The 17,493-nt window shown below is 39.6% G+C and overlaps 1 long non-coding RNA gene across 1 annotated transcript in view; it reads right to left on the reverse strand.

Moving 5' to 3' along the window:
* Positions 1 to 17,493, reverse strand: part of LOC110840298 (uncharacterized) — a 346,592-nt gene that overhangs the window by 62,478 nt on the left and 266,621 nt on the right. Inside the window, exon 7 of the long non-coding RNA XR_015535196.1 lies at positions 12,939 to 12,981. This is a non-coding gene — a long non-coding RNA (uncharacterized LOC110840298). The remainder of the gene's footprint in view (positions 1 to 12,938; positions 12,982 to 17,493) is intronic.

Consider the following 17,493-nt stretch of genomic DNA (forward strand, 5'->3'; position numbering starts at 1 on the left):
CTTGTGATATCCGAGCGCGAGGGGGGGGGGGGGGGGGGGCTATAAGTCACTCTTGTACTAGAGTTACATTTGTTGAGATTTTGACCGCCTTTCTTCAAACAAAATGGAAGCTATTCACAAAGAAAAATACCAGCAGCAAGACTGGGACGTAGCGACATTATGTTTAACGATAATGATAATGTTTATGGTAATGACAATGTACAAAACCACCTCCATCCTTTTCAGCATGTTTGGTCGCACAGAAACGCAAAGAGAAGAAAGCAATGACGCATCGCTCCCATTTTCAGGAAATGTCAGATGCAGAACTCTGCCCCTCCTCGCGCCACTACCTGCAAGGCAACGTGAGTGCCATCTGCAGAGTCAACGTGCCGAAACAGAGATGCTCACCGCGCATTGTCTACTGAGCCCCTTTTAGGCGGTTCTAACGATACGAGCAAGGCAAGACACTCCATCTTCGGCAGGTAACTGACTGGAGAAAATTACGTAATGAGAAGCTTCACCGACTGTAACATTCACCTACCATTACTTCGGTCATTAGAAGGACCCGAAACAAAAATATAACCGAAGACGACTATTTCCTGGGGCTATGCGCCATGTCACCCTGATGACGGAGACAGCAACCACCCTATGAAACGTCGGTAGACTTCTATCAGACTACAAGGTGCTACATCCCAGAAGGAAGACATTTTCAGTTTCGACACTTTCATTAAAACTACATTCCACACTTCATGTAACTTTTCTTTAATTTCTGTAAATTAAGATTATTAATTTCAAAAGCCGTTCCACATTTCGCATGAAACGTTTTGCGTGCGACCGTAATTAGAGCTACGAATCCACAACGGGTCTTGCAAAACGACGTCATAATCCCTCGTCCGAATCAGTACCCACCGTGGTAACGCGTCTAACTAACACCCAGGGGCCACACGATTTGAATTCCGGCAGAGGACTGACTATTCTGAACGTAGTGATTGCTAAATTCTGCTCAGTCCCTGAAGACAGGTGCCAGATCATTACCTTAAGTGGCCGAAGACTTATTACTGCCACATCGCCTACAATTAATCATTCACAATCCTTCTACCATCTCTAAAAGCTCATAGGTCAAGCTTCTTCTACACACCGAAGGCAAGTTTCAATTCGAGGTCAGTTGTGATTTGTAGCGGAGACATCAGGAGTTCCACTCTGTTACTAGATGATGGCATCACAGTCATCTCAAGGAGAAATCTGAACACGTTCCTCATCCTGGGAATCCCCAATGTCAAGCGCAAAACTGACGTCACTTCTGCCACGAAAACCGTCCGGGAACATGACGACGTTGTTCTTCAGGATTGTAACGTGCCTTATAGACTCGTATGTTGGTACCAACGTTTCGGAGAAATATACTGTTCCCATCTTCAAGGCTGTAGGTATCTACCAAAGAGTCTACAAGGCGTTATCATTATCAACAAATCTCCCATTTAATAACATTTGGTCTCTACGTGGAATTATTTTCACGTCTTACATTAAAAAGTAGGCCTGTATTTCTTAGCAACTTCTTAACACTCAAGAACATGCAAAATTTTTATATTTCTTTAAAAGAAAGTCTTCGCCTATGGTTCTTACGAGCTGATATTCATCATAATCATTACATTATCACACTGAGATTCGAGGTACTACAGTCAACTTATCTATTTCTTATTCGGAGGTTCATGGTTCAATTTTAGCAAAGGGTTCGGTTACCCTTTCAGAAGGTTTAGCACTTTTCCTCAGGCTCTCCAGACAAACGTCAAGACAGCACGTTAAAATTATTATTATTATTATTTAGTGTTCTGTCTGACGACAGGTCCATATGAACAGGATCCTTCCATCCTTTTCTCGGACTGGGACCTGTTCATATACGTTCTTGGCAGATGATCCAGAAGTGGTTTGCCATTGCCTTCTTCTGTGTGTGAATGGAGTAATTGTTGGGATGCCACGGAGGAAAACTCCGTGTTGCCTAGACCACGGCCTTGCCCAACACAAGTTATAAATTCGGGCACCGTCGGGAATCGAACCCGAGACCCCAGGATTACAAGGCCACGGTAATTTACTTCCTCGTTATACTGACTGAGTTATCGTGGCTCATAGCGAAGGGCTGAATGTGTGATTAGTCGGTTATATTACGATGCTGTATCAAGTGCTGATGTTACATGGAGAAAAACAATTATTACTGAAAATCATTAGGATAGCGACCGGGATGTTTGTCTGGAGAGGCTGGGACAAAAGACACAAATGTCTCAGGTAAGGTAATTGATTCCCGACAAGGATTCCCCAACGTGAGCGTGCTCTACTTATGGCTTCGAGAAAATGACCGTCAAACAGTCCGAAGAACTCCATGTATGAACCTGCCTATGTGTGATAAGCCGTACGCTACTTGCCTTAGTGCTCTTCGTGTTTATAACGAGCAGTAGCGAACTCTGGTTGATACTTGGGCATTAATGTTCACCCCCATTAGTGTAGCTTATAAACTACGGAGCGTATTTATGGCCTTTCAAATGTACGAGTAGGTACGCAGTCATAAACGTAAATCCAGTAAATGACATGTAGCTTATAGAAAGAAAATAATATAAAATAAATTTCCTCACGAGTCATTTCAGAAAACGTTTAATGAAGAAGAAACTCGTCCCCTTTTGTGACACCCAATCTTTTGATTGCTTCATACTTACTCATGTAACACTTGAGACACCCGCGAGTCGGTAAGTGATTGATAAATCTGTCCCCTGATGCAGGCGATAACACCCCAGTTACTCAGTTACTGAAGAAGCCAGCGAGTATTTACTGCGAAGCAAGTGTCTGCTGAGAGTGACGGATAAAGCCATCTATAGTGGCTTAATGTCGTCTAGCCGACAGTGGTTTTGAGTTCAAGGTTGCCGACCACATGAGTAACAATACAAACATTTCCGAGATTTAGGTGTAATCAACCATACGATACCTGTTACGAGATATGAACCCATAACATAGAGATGGGACCATAGATCGTTATTTTAATTTTACACAAGCTGATACTTATTACACTGTTGCTTTCAGGTGTGGTGTTCTGTTACGAATGGTAAATGAGTCCGTTAGGTTTCAAGAGTAATACTTCAGTTTCTGCTGGTGTGAATTGCTTCCACTAATTTAAACTTCTGGTGGACAGGCAACAAATCGCTGGAAGGTTTATTCGCTCCATACGAGGGGCTCACAAAACTGCCGGATGGTTCTTTCAACAATGAACAATTAACTAACCAGACAGATCACTAACCAATATCGAAAACATACAAAGTTAGTAACTCTCTAGACATCGATATACGAAAACTCAGATTTGAAAAGAAAATAATAACTCAAATTTTTTCCCCGCTTACGTTCGAGTGGAAAGTTGATAAATTATATTGAGTGTATGCGGGCGTTCTTTACTTTGAATTGAAGAGTTATACAATATGCGCTACTAATTATAAGTGAAGAGATCGAAAGAAGCAACCAGCTAACCACTGATGGGGGTAGCCATCTACTATCAAAATCCGAAGTTTCAACACGAACAACACAGTTATTTAATCTCCAACCTACACAATTCATTTAGAATCCGACAATATGTTATTCTAGCATCTATTTTATCCTTATCCTCTCAAGGGAATGTCATTGATTTTCATTTTTATGCCAAAGCAAATCATAAAGCCACATTAAACTAACTCATCGTATATGTAGTTTTGCTGTCAGCCACACTGACGAGTCGCTATGTTACTTGTTCCCGTGCTGCACCAAGGAATAATACTCAACACAATAAGGCTCACAATCCGAAAATGGTGGCCACTAAAAGCGACATTAATGGTTCTCTAGGGGAAGGATTACATATTCTGGAGGGATATTTATCTAAGTGTAATAACGACTGTGTGTAGCGGGAGAACGTTAAGTTTTAATGGCCCAGTTCATAAAACAGGGAAAAGCACGTTATATGGATAAAAAATACGAACCACCAAGTGTGTGGTGTATCTTCTGATGATCTTCTAGAGTTGTGGACTAGTAGGTAGATGACGTTTCGGAAGAACTTATTGTCTCCATCTTCAGGGCTGAAGTATTGATGCTTCGAAGTAGAGTGGTACATAGGATTAAAAAGGCATATGTCTCGCCAAAATCCGAATTTTCGCCGCCATAAAGACCTTAAAACTCGAAATTTTGAAACACAGAGGCAGGTTTAGATTCTCTATAATTAGACAAACCGGATAGGCTTCTTTAAGGACACTGTTTTGGACAGCAAGAAAGCAACATTTTATAACTAGGAAATGTGTGTTAGCCTACAACTAGAAACGGGATCGGTTATTCGACGGTTTGCGTTAACATGACAGTCGAAAGTCTGTACAAAGAAACTTGGACGTCCCAGGAGGCGCGTGACAGAAAAGTGGATTTAGAGATTACAGGGAAATTAGACGAGTGTGGACAATGGTCCACCCGGGCCAACCCTGTCATTATCGAACACGGCAACAAATACAGATTCCGTGAGCACACGTGCGTTGAGAGGTGGTGGGGGGGGACGCCATTGTTAGTGTCACAGATTTCTGTCAGCGCTCCGGGAGTCATTAAGATGCTCATCTGCAGACACCGGAGTAAAATACGTTGCGTCTCACGATGACAAGTTGCTTTTATGATACGATAAACGCGAACCACGCAATAAGACGACGAGAATGCTGCCATGTTGTTACTGGCACATGTCCGAGGGTCAGCTGGAGAAAATATTGCCTCAGTGTTATTTACGCTAAAAATAAAATTCCATTAACTTCGTACTCAGGAAAACAAAATTCTGTTACGAACCAACGAAAGTAGATTACCGCAAAACTTGAGCGTATCAAGAACAGACAATTTTCTTTAAGTTCTTGTGTTGTGACGCCCTGTGGACTTGTAGGCACATACCAATAGATTCGGAGTAAAACACACTTCAACCCTGAATATGTGGGCAGTATGTTCCTCAAAAACTTAGATATCTATCGACCCACAACCTCGGAACCCAATCACACAGAAACGTTTTATGTACAACGATATTTTCAACAGATACTTAGCGCAAAGTTATGAAAAAATTGTTTTATTAGCTTTTACGGAAATGGTCCTCTGGCATATCATAATTCAGAATTAACTTTTGAAGCTATTAATATATGCAGACATCTGGTAAAATTCAGACGACGGATGTACCCATCGAAATTACCCTACCTACAGAGGACAAAATCACGAAAGAAAATCGCGTAAAAATATGAATATTTTTGAGTGGGATTCGAATTCAGGATCGCAATTTTCGAAATCTCGTACACGCCTCAGGAAACCCTCGAACCACTGTCACCGGTTATCACGAACGTGTGATTAAAATTTCTCCTAAACAGGATTTGAGGTTTTCACGGCGGTGAGAACTAACGCGCCCATTTTCGTAAAATTATCCCGTACATTTAAAACACAGGCAAGACAGTTTTTATTTATCTGATCGTTCAAGTTGAGTGGCAGCCTTGATTGATTAGTAATAAAACGAGCCCGAAAACCAAATAGGCCCGTTATGTTCGTGTCTCGTCGCCACACTGAAGAACAAATTCCCAATACATAAAGGTAGGTAATAAATCATCCGAAAATGGTGGCAAAGCTGAAGTATCTGGGAACTATAGCAACAAATCGAAATTGCATTCACGAAGAAATTGTGAGCAGAATATAATCGCATTCCAAAGTATGTCTTCCCAGTTGTTATGTTAAAACGTAAATATTAAATTATTTTTAAAAAAAACGTAACTTTACCTGTTGTTGTACTTATTTATTTATTTATTTATTTAGTGTTCTGTCTGAGGACAGGTCCATATGAACAGGATCCTTCCATCCTTTTCTCGGACTGGGACCTGTTCATATACGTTCTTGGCAGATGATCCAGAAGTGGTTTGCCATTGCCTTCTTCTGTGTGTGAAAGGGATGCCACGGAGAAACCGGGGAAGCCCCCGGAGGAAAACTCCGTGTTGCCTAGACCACGGCCTTGCCCAACACAAGTTATAAATTCGGGCACCGCCGGGAATCGAACCCGAGACCCCAGGATTACAAGGCCAGCGTTCTAACCGCTAGACCACCTCATCTTATTATTATTTAGTGTTCTGTCTGACGACAGGTCCATATGAACAGGATCCTTCCATCCTTTTCTCGGACTGGGACCTGTTCATATACGTTCTTGGCAGATGATCCAGAAGTGGTTTGCCATTGCCTTCTTCTGTGTGTGAATGGATGCCACGGAGAAACCGGGGAAGCCCCCGGAGAAAAACTCCGTGTTGCCTAGACCACGGCCTTGCCCAACACAAGTTATAAATTCGGGCACCGCCGGGAATCGAACCCGAGACCCCAGGATTACAAGGCCAGCGTTCTAACCGCTAGACCACCGTGGCGGTGCAAAATTTATCTCCCACATTAAGGGATGACCATAGATTGAGGGTGTTTAAAAATAGGGAGCTTAGGAAAATATCTGGAGTTAAAAAGCGATCATACAACAGGAGTTCGGAGAAAAGTCTAAAAATAAACCTCCATAATTTGCACTCTTCACTAATTATTATTAGCATTATTAAATCAAGGGGGATTAGATGGACGGGGTGTGAGGCTCGCGCGCTGGGAGAAGAGAGACTCGTAAAAAAAATTTTGGTTGAAATCCTGATGTAAAGAAGGCAGTCGGAAGATTCAGATGTAGACGAAAGGATATTATTAAAAATTAATCTTAATAAAATTGGGAGGCAGGGTGTGGGATACATTCATTCTATTTTCTATAAAAAAGGAGATGAATTTTTCTTAATTAACTGAAGGACGGTAGGCTTCTCAAGGTTCTATTCCACGGAATTTGGTAGTTAATGACACAGAGGAAAGGATGTGTGCCTACACGAATACACTTTCAGCTGTTTCCCATCGCTTGGCGCCAAGAATGACTTACAGGCGGATGTCCCAAAATTATGAATGCACAAGGTCAATTTGTTTGTGGAACACAGTGTACTTGGTCCATACTCTTAATTTTATCATGAATATCGAGTCTTTGCAATTGGTTTCTTTTTCACGTATTCGAATAAAATTGAGCAACTTCGCCGCTGTATGATATAGCGTTCCCTCAAAGTAGCTCTTGGATGTCCATCGAGAACTCATCCACTGCACCTTCAGCGCACGAGAGTGTTATTAATGAACGAATTAAGTCCTTTGTGCGTCCGCCTTGACGCCACTGCTCTCAGACGCAAGTTGGAGGGCTTGTTTACGTAGCACAAAGCAAAGTGAAAACGTACGGTTGTCAGAATTGTCCTAATTTTAACAATAATTTCCACATTTACCACCAGTCACATCACCCCAAAGGCGGAACATGCAATGTCTGCAAACCATCCTCCAACATACGATGCCACGACACATAAAGACGTCCGTCACAAACTTTGGGCTTTAATCCTACATGGCGGCCCGAGAAATTCTGAGGCCAATGCGATACTGACATCACTTATTTTTAAAGAATATATATACATAGGCCTATTCGGTGAGTTACCGTGATGGAAAATTCGTGTTAAGAATTGAGGTTCAAGCTGAAACAAAGTTAAATATACGCATATATTAATTAATGCCTTTAAGTTATTATAGTCTTAGGCATTCTGAGATAGAAGGACGCAGACAAACAGTTCAAAATAATTTACGACTTTATAAAGAATAAATTTGATAAACAGAAAATGTAACTGTTAGTGCTAAACAGAATCTGCATATGAAAAAAGGATAAATTAACTGAATTTATAATTAATTAGGCTAGTTTAGACGATATGCAAAGGAACTAATTGGCACTATATCTAGAAACGGTATAAATTACCGGCAATTTAATTCACGTTTCCCTGATCATCATGAACTTGCAATTAATTGAATCACCTGTCAATTTGCCTGAGTCCTTGGCTGCAAAAGTTCAAAACAATCTAAAAACAACCGCTCTTTAAAAACTGTGGAAAAATAAACTACAGAGACCGCCATTCAAAACGAAATCCCCCCCGTGTAATAGACTCACCCAACCTCCCACGTGACACTCGAGCCGAGGTCACCCTGGTCGCTAGGCCGCTGCTCATGCCAGTTGCGCAAAATCTGTTGCAGGTGCGAACAAGGTGTATTCGCAAGCGGAACGTGTACCTCATTCTCCGTTCGAAATCCTTTGCTATCGTTCCCGAAACATCTATCAACGCGTAACCTGACAAGAAATATCAAATAAGACACGGCAAATGTTTCTGAATCTGACGGACATTATCCAGCTGTAAAGCTGTTCGTTTTTTTAAGCTCATGTCACAAAAGATCAGAAGCAGTTCCAATCAGATTCAAATTTTAATGGAAAATTCTTCTTCGTACAAACAAGCAGTGTCTCTCGACCAGTGCGTCGTGACCCCTTGGGGAGTTTGTAGATTATAAAGACAAGTAACATGAAACTCACGACCACGGCAGACAAATACGAGCTAAAGAATAATAAAATAGTCACGGGTCATGGACTTGCATTCTCCCAAAAAGGGGACACTTTCATGCGCGTAACAACCGGCCAGACGCAGGGACAAACATCTCTTCTTGACATCGCCTGCCCCATATTGACGGATGCTGATCGAGAGGACCAATAGAGCAGCATCACACGGCCCTTCACAGGCCCTTCGCCCCAGGGCTGAACAGGAGTGGCGTGTCACGTGGTTCACACATGCCCCGCCCGGTGTTTCCCGACTTGGGACAACCTGCGAGGTCTACTTCTGGGAACAAGTTCATCACGAAATGACCCTGAGACATGAGACGAACAACCTTTGTGGTCCTGATAGAATAGGCGGAGTTTCGGGTGGAGCCAGATCGTATTTTCCGCCCTATTCCACTTTGGAGCAACTGTTCCGTTAATGCCATCCACTCGTCCGAAGCCGAGACGTGTCCTCACAAAGAAACAAGGACAGCGCGGAAGCTTGTTATAAGGAATAAAAATATATTCTAGTGCCCTGCAAAGAAAGTCCAGAGGCCAAGCGCTGGAAATACAATTCCTTGGTAAACAAACAATTAAAACGACGTCCGTCGTACTGAAGATTTAAGCATCGATAGAGAATGTGAGGTTTTCATGGCGGTGCGAAAACAAAATGGTGGCCTTCCAGACGGCTGCGTCGTATAGCATTTTGGCTATGCCAACGTTTCGGAGAAGCATAGTCCTTCCATTTGCGGGACGATGTACAGTCTGAAGATGAAAACATTATGTTCCTCCGAATACATAAAGCAACGCTCTGTAAAAGAAGTTGTACAGTTAAAACAACCTTGCGTTTAATCACGTTAAACAGGTTATTAAAATGTCTGGAAAAGTTACTGAGGTCTACCTAATTATAAAATCTGTCACCTTTAATTTTTTTTTGCATCTAATGAGTCACTGATGGGTGTACTTAAAAATGTAAGCACGAAAGTATGTAGAAATAATTTTTAAGCAGAGTCCTTCTTGAGAATCCAACAGTCACTGAGGTAGTCAAGAAATAAGGTTCTTAACTGTGTCTATAAGAGAACAACTATACGATATTCTATTTTATTATGTGTTCTAAATGCATACTGGTACAGCAGCCTATTCGGCTCAACGTAGATCGACTAACCTATTATTCTGGAAATCGTTTACAAACGTCGCCTAAAAAATTAATCCATACTGGATCTCCTCTGACGTATACAAGCCTATTGTTCAGCCTATGGCTTTGAGCACAAAGAATATTACTTTTAGAACTTTTATTAATTTATACATTTTACAAAGCGTCACTATATGAACCGAATGACATAAAGACGGCAAACCAATTGCATACAAAAGATTAAAATATTCAATTATTCCGGCCGACTGTCAGTAACTGGCTCCGGGACTACTCCACCCGGGTGAGCAAACAGAACCCCTATTTAGCCCGCGGCCGCCACCCAGTATTTATTTTTTATTTCTAAAACCCAGGAAAAGGAAATAAAGTAGAAAATGGCATTTAAACGATTCACCATTACCAAAACCAGAATTCTGTGCATACGAATGCAGAGGATAAAAACAGAACGGTATTTGACGCGTGGGGTATGGGGTTCATATCCACGAGAGGACGAATGACGTGTAGTCAAAATGGAAAACTGACCGAAGCACAAATGAACCTCAACACTGTACAGCGAGGGATTTTCACTTAACATTTTTAAAGCGCCCAAAATTAATTAAAATGAGATGAGCAGGACAATTAGAGTTCGTAGGAAACTGTATACGCAGTTTTAGTCGTCGGAAAAATCTTAAGGAGAATGTCCACTTGGAAGAACTAGGCGGAGGTTGGAGTATAATATTAAAACGGATGAGAGAACAGAAGTACGAGGACAATACTGAGTGAACCGGGTTTACTCTGCATGTCGTCTGACGGTACACGTGTGTAAATACTGCGTACCAGGCTGTCAAAGCAGCGACCTAGATGGCAGTGACTGATATTCATATTCGACGCCGTGAGAACCCAAAATCTCGCAAGCACAAACAAGCCTACAGTTTGCTTCACAAATCATACCACGTGACGTAAAGACAGCGCGGTTCTAACACGCGTTGTCTGAATTCCGACTTTTTTAATGCTCTCAGCTGTTCCGAAGACTTTCCATAATGGCGATAAGTTCTTATATTGCCAATGTTTTATAAAAAAAAGTTACTATAGAGCTGGATAAAGAATTTATTTCTGCATGTATCGTTGTTGGGATAAACAGTTATGACTTCGTAAAACACTGGAAATTACTTCGTTAAAAAAAAGTGCTCTTGACCTGAGTAGATTGCGTCTAAGAGCGTGTACAGGAGGTCCCAAAAAGATGTATACACACAACCATTACATCAGCGCTGTATATACATATCTTTTGGGACATCCTGTGCATCCACTCCCAGTCCAGATTCTATCAACCTGTTAAAACAAACTTGTCGTAAACTCGGTTCCCGTCTAAAATCGCAGAGGCCCTTAGAAGCACGTTTGTTAACGGTAGTGGGCCGGTGAGGAATTTATTAAAGACGGACGGTGTCTGCTGGATGGGTTCTGTGGGAAAGCAACAGCTGTCTCATTAGCACAGGATTTGCATAAAGCGCTTTGCAGAGCAGCGCGTCAGGTTACTGGACATTATTCGACTCCGGATGGGATTTAGACAAAACTTGGGCGCAAGCGGAAAATTACGGCTTGTATTTCACTTGAAGACACACTCTTATTGCGATACATAAGCCTTACAGGTAAATAAAATTCACACGTTAAAGAACTGGCTACATGATCTAACTATTCTTATGTTTAAAAGAAAAAAACAAACAAATAAATAAAACACGAATAGTTGCAAAATATAGATGTAAAAATAATAACTAAGCAATAATAATAAAAGAGAATAACTTACAAATAATAATAATTCGATTTAATTAATTTATTAAAGAGTTTGCCAACAGCGAGGAGCCAATGACACACAAACACTGATAATGCATACATTAAAAAAAGTAAGATTTTGTTGTTCTGAAACGGCGATGAACACCTACATGTTCCCACAACCCAGAAGACTAACATTTTCGCTCTAAAACGTGTTTGTGTATCCCTAAAAGCGTCCGTTATGACCGAAAATTTGGCTGGAAGGATACTTTAATTTCTATTACATTTACAACAGCGACAATCCTAATCAAAATCCACGATTCTGTCACAGACTGATGACGGACATCTCGACACGACCTAAAAGTAAGGGAATGAACTGTAAAGAACGCCCATCCAGTGCGTTTATTTCAATAAGGAATCAAAGTCTGTAGTTCCCCTTCTGTATCTGCGAAGTTCCTTTCCAATCCACGCCCAGATACACAAGACTCAGTAATTATTTTATTCTTCGCTGACCTTTTGTAAGGTCAGTGAGGAACCTTTCATCCGTGACATGACTACGTCCCGTTTGAAAAACATTTATGGGATTTCACTAGTTCGAATTTAAACGGTCTCTACAGACCATCTCACAGAACGGATCTTAATTACTACTACAGAACTACATCAGAGGCGAAGAGTTCGTAATTGCATAGTTAACAATTCAAGTAATTATTACAGACTTCAGAGACTAATTAGTTTTTAGTGGCACATACCAACAGCTGCAATTATAGAAGCACGCAATTTAAGACACAAAAACGTCAGACTCGATTGTCATTCGAAATCATGGCACTCAATGGAAATTTCGTCTACATTCTGACACATACGAGTGGTTATGAACTATTATTTGTTCCTTGCCTCTGAAACAATTTTTCTTACCACTCTGTGCTCCTAGGGACATTATCAATTCAAATATAACTAACATAATGGAAACAATAATGCAAATAAAATTTCTGTTGGGAAACCTTTTAAAAGGAGATTGTTCTGAAGACCAAGACGTACATAGGTTAATATATTAAAATATCTTACAAAATCATGCTGTTAATTAATTTATTTTTATTGCTGAATTTAATGACGCTTTCAGCGTAAAATTATAGGACAAAGAGTGAATAATGAACAGGAAAGTACATGAAGAAAAACTTTCGCGTCATAATGAGTAGGGACTGAAGAAAATTAAAGACAATCTCATTCAAAATATCCGGTTTCCGAAACGATATTTAAACATGGGACTTCAAGAACACGAAGCAGGAGTGCCAACCGCGACGTTATGTACTGGATTTTTGTTTTCAAGATAAACATTGCACGCGTGTGCCTGCAAGACTTCAGAACGTACCCCTGAATTCTTTTTTTCGACTCTCGTCTGGGGAAAGAAACCCACAGTACTGAAACAAGAACACGCAAAAAAATTTAATTGTAACCGTTCCGTATTCAATGACACTCATTTTACTTCAATTTCTTGCCGACAAAAATACACGTATACCAAAATCAAACAAACGTGTGATTAACATAAGAGTAACTACTGGACACCTTGTTAACTTGAAGAACAATTATTCTGCCCAAAACAAATACCAGAAACGTATCACTTACCCTCAACTGGTCTGCGGCGTCTAGTGTCCCCTTGCGACGCAACCTGCAAAACAAAGTCGGATATTAATAAAACGCTATATGAGCTCGTGTGACCTGAAGAACTGAAGCCAACTTCGAAGAGGCGTGTGTCGCGTTTTGTACCATTTCAAACAGCCAGCTGATCTGTAAAATGCTTACATAACCAGAAGCACTTTACTCGAGGTTCCAAGCGCAACTCTTAAAACAAAATAATTATTATATTTGTTTACCGTCAAATCACAATAAAATAGTAAGATAAGATAATTAAAATGATTAAAATATCATCGATGTAAATCGAATGCTCGATATGGAACATAAGATGATATTTTAATCATTTTAATTATCTTATCTTACTATTTTATTGTGATTTGACGGTAAACAAATATAATAATTATTTTAATTAATATCACAATATGACGCAGCTATACTATCTCTTAAAAACAAGTAAAAACATTTGACAAAAATTGTAGACTATGGAAGAAACTCAAAAGACTCAATTAGCCTACTTCAAAACTTATAGACCAAAGACATTATCTCTTATTTTCCTTGAAGCATCGTGTTATGCACTTTTCTGAATTAAATTTGTTTCCTTCTTAATCCACTCCAAGTGAAAATTTAACAAATCCTATTTTTTACAGCAATTTTATTTTCTCACAGCTGCATAAACTTTGATGCTCTTTCACACAAAAATGGCCTTCACTTTTCCGTGCGTCTAAATCCCAATTTTCTGTAACAATTTTAGTAATACAGACCTGCAAAATAATTCCTCACATATCCAAGGAAACTAAATTTCAAGCATAATTCTAACACGCTGTCCCATGTGGCCTTAAACCTTTAAACTATAAACTTAGTTAGTTCTTAAATCCCTGAAGCTCATTCAGGAAGCATTTAAAAATGTGAGTCATATCTAAAAATAAACCACGTGTCTCCATTGCAAAAATAAATTGGTTAATTCTATTTAAGTAAATAATCTATCTCTATTTCGAGAGTAATAGGAAATACGTAAACACAGTCTGGGTTAATCGCAGAGTTACTGAACGTTAAACAACGTGGCACTGTTCAGATACCAATGACCTTTAAAGGGTTAAACTAATATTATGATAAAATGTGTTTTTTCAGTATCTCCGAATATATATCCTCGAATGAGAAGATGATAATAAATATTGAATTGGGAAGGGTGTGGAAGGAAGCGGCCGTGGCCTAATTTAAGGCAATGTATAATTTTCAGTCTCAAACTCTACATCTCTGAAATGTTCTAGGTAGAACACTTCAAGCCATACTTTTCCACACTGTTCAAAAGATTCCGTACTTCGTTCCGTCAAAACAACGGGAGTCAAGATATTTACCGGCTCATAAATAAATTTACTGACTCTCCCGCATGTAATAACACAAAAAGTTCAACGTTTAACAAAAGAGGAGTAGTTTGCTTAATGTAAAGCCTGGGGGGGGGGATCGTAACTTTCAAGTAATTAAATCTCGATTAAGAGCACCACAGAATATTAGATCAATTGAGGAAGTTGTCGTCTAGTACAGACCAAAAGGAAAAACTTTGTCTTTGAAGTCCGCTCATGAACGAAGCGGAAACCTAAGGAGTGTAACTGCTTTGATGCTCTAGTTAGACGGAATGAACAACCACTAGGAGCACTTCCTTGAGTTTCGAGGCGTTATTTAAGCATTGCAAATCGTTTAACAACCTCCAGGAAGGTTGTTTATAACCTCAAAGGTTGACACAAAGATTTGTATTAGAATTTTACACTTACGCTTTTATCGTCTGTAGGATTGCTTACATCACTGTCGTTAAATTACCAAATAATCAACAATTTTCAACCCAAACAGCAACATTAGAAGACATTCTGGTCCATTGTTCTGTGTAGCAAATTTACCTTCGACATGACTCGTACGTGAGAGATACCCGGTTTGAATCCCGACAGCCCCAAATATCAACATGATTTTTACCAGTGCCTTCAAACAAATTTCAAGATTATTCTTGGCAGTTGATACGGCGTTGTAAATTTATCGATTTACAATAAATATATCATTTATTACGAATAATTTCAAATCTTTTATACACTGCTGTGCTTAAAATGTGACCTGATCCGATATAAATTTAGTATTTTAGTATTATTTCGACAATTTCCACATAAAAGCGACGGATACAAGAAAGGCCTATTATAGCTTATGACAAAGTTCGCACAGCGTCCTACTTGCCTTAGGCATTTTTAACGTGGTGATTTTTTTACTTATAGATAAGGACTTCGCACGGTTGTGAATGAAGAACATCAAATTCAGGTGAAAATAAAGTTCTCTGGAGAACATTCGGTTTCAATGGGATGAATGGAAAAATGTTCGAGATGTGAACAGCTCACAGAGAATATTTTTACTTAAGAGAACTGACAGGTGGCTGGAAAAAAGCGATACTTAGAAGTTTCTTAATTTGTACTCTTTCCCAAATCTTATCAGGGAGATAAAATTCAAGTGAGACGACCGGGGTCATGTATCACGCACGGAAGAACTGAATTTTAGTCAGAAAACTGAATACAGCAGAAAACTTGGGAGACCAGTCCTGGACATAAAAATTAACAACAATTAAAGACATCGACGAGGTGTAGGCTTATAATCTGCATTCATCACGTCCAGGATACGAACTAATGACAAGCTTTCATGAAGACGGCAATAAACCTTTAAGCCCCACTGAATACGGAGAATTTATTGAAGAGTTAAGCAACTTCTAGGTTCTCAAAAATGACTGATTCATAGATCTAATTGAGGTTGATCTAGTTCTGCAGAACTATCTATAAACGAATCCTATAAATGAACCTTGCTTCGCTGTGCGATATGAAATTTTCTCGGGATCTTAAAGCCCTGTTGGATTCTTGAAGGCACAAACCTCATAAAACTACACAAGCTTAAATATGAATTTCGGCGGTAAAAATCATTCTGTTTAAAATAAAACAGATTTACGACAGGACTATAAGTTTTTTCATGGATGTCGTCACAACATGAACCATGAGATCGCGTGTAATAAGAGAGGAAAAACACTAAACTAACAACAAAATGGCGACCTAGAGAGATGGAAGCTCGAAAAAAAGGGCTGACCTCCTAGAACCTAAACGAAGCCAACCGACGACAGTAAGTTAAATGTGTAAGAGTTCAGGTTCACACGGCCACTAGTACGAAGATGGCAGTCTTGCGGGCTGCTGCGAGGTGTAGACCGGGAGAAGTTTTCCGACGTTTCAAAGGTGCTTATTACCTCCATAATTAGAAACGGCTGAATCGTAGGTCACTTTACGCCAGAGACTACACGTTGCAACATCCCATTTACAACTGAACAATCATTTTCGATATCGGCAACTTTCATTCTGTTCCGAGAAGACGTATCACAAACGAGACGATAATTACAGAGTCCCGAAGGAATGTTTAGGAAGCCTAGAATAATTTATGCAAACATAAAAGAAAGACAACCAGAAAAATTGAAGCAACATTTGTAGCGCGTGGTTTCAGAACAGACGCGTACGTTACGGGTAAAACAAAAGGCCTCGGATGTAACAATGGCTTCCGTCTCCTCCCCTGTCCGTCTATTGTTTACTAAAAACCTATCTCATTTGTGTAAAGGCTATATTATACATGATTCCAGACGATTTGATGTCTTCAATGCTTTGTTCTGGGCTACCCATATATGTGAGGTTAATGGAATTACATTCACAATATCAGATTCTATGAATTTATTAATAAAGGCGGAAAGATAGGATGACAGCTTCCGCACAGGCGATTTTAAAATGGAATCGGGTCTGGGCTAAATAAGATAAGCTTATCTGCTGCAAGCAAAGATTACACTTTGTCCACTATTTCCTTTTGTCAACTTCACTGAAATGTAGGTTTACTGAACACATATTATTGAATAACCAAGGTTTTTGTTAGAAAACATAATACCAGCGGTCAAATCTGTTAGTCAGCCTGTCAATTAATTAGATAGTTAATTAGACTGTCAATCTAATAGTTGGCGGACCTGTTTTTCAGTCATTAAATAAGAGCGAACTTTTCTCACGTCATATTAAATGACAGTTACTTAATTCTAAATCAATTTTGGAGGAAAAAATAGATGATTACGAAGATACTGAACGATATTTCAACCCATTTAATACAAACTAATTTTTATTTCGTTTGATATTCTTGGTGTAGATCACAAATATTCGTGTGTACATGTTAATAAATCAAAATAAAGTTTCTTGAAAACTTAATCTGTACTTAGAATCTTTAATTAATTTTAGCCACTGTAAATTAATCGACACAATTGTCTCATCGAGACTATCATTAAAGGATGTCTGCGATCCGCGTGCCACGGGGATTTAACTAAGGAAATCTACTGTATCCGTCTACATGAACCCAGGAGCACACAAGGACGACAAAATCCTGATTGATGTCATTTCGAAAACACGTGTTAACTTCTACCCATGTTTTCCCATGCTTATCCTGGAGTAAATCTGGACTTTGTACTCACCAAGTATTTATGTTACGTATGATTACCCGAATAAACAGC

This window comes from Zootermopsis nevadensis, unplaced genomic scaffold (genome assembly GCF_977971745.1).
Source record: "Zootermopsis nevadensis isolate Lab colony 2312 unplaced genomic scaffold, Znev_1.0 Znev_ptg000015l, whole genome shotgun sequence".
Classification (NCBI taxonomy): Eukaryota; Metazoa; Arthropoda; class Insecta; order Blattodea; family Termopsidae; genus Zootermopsis; species Zootermopsis nevadensis.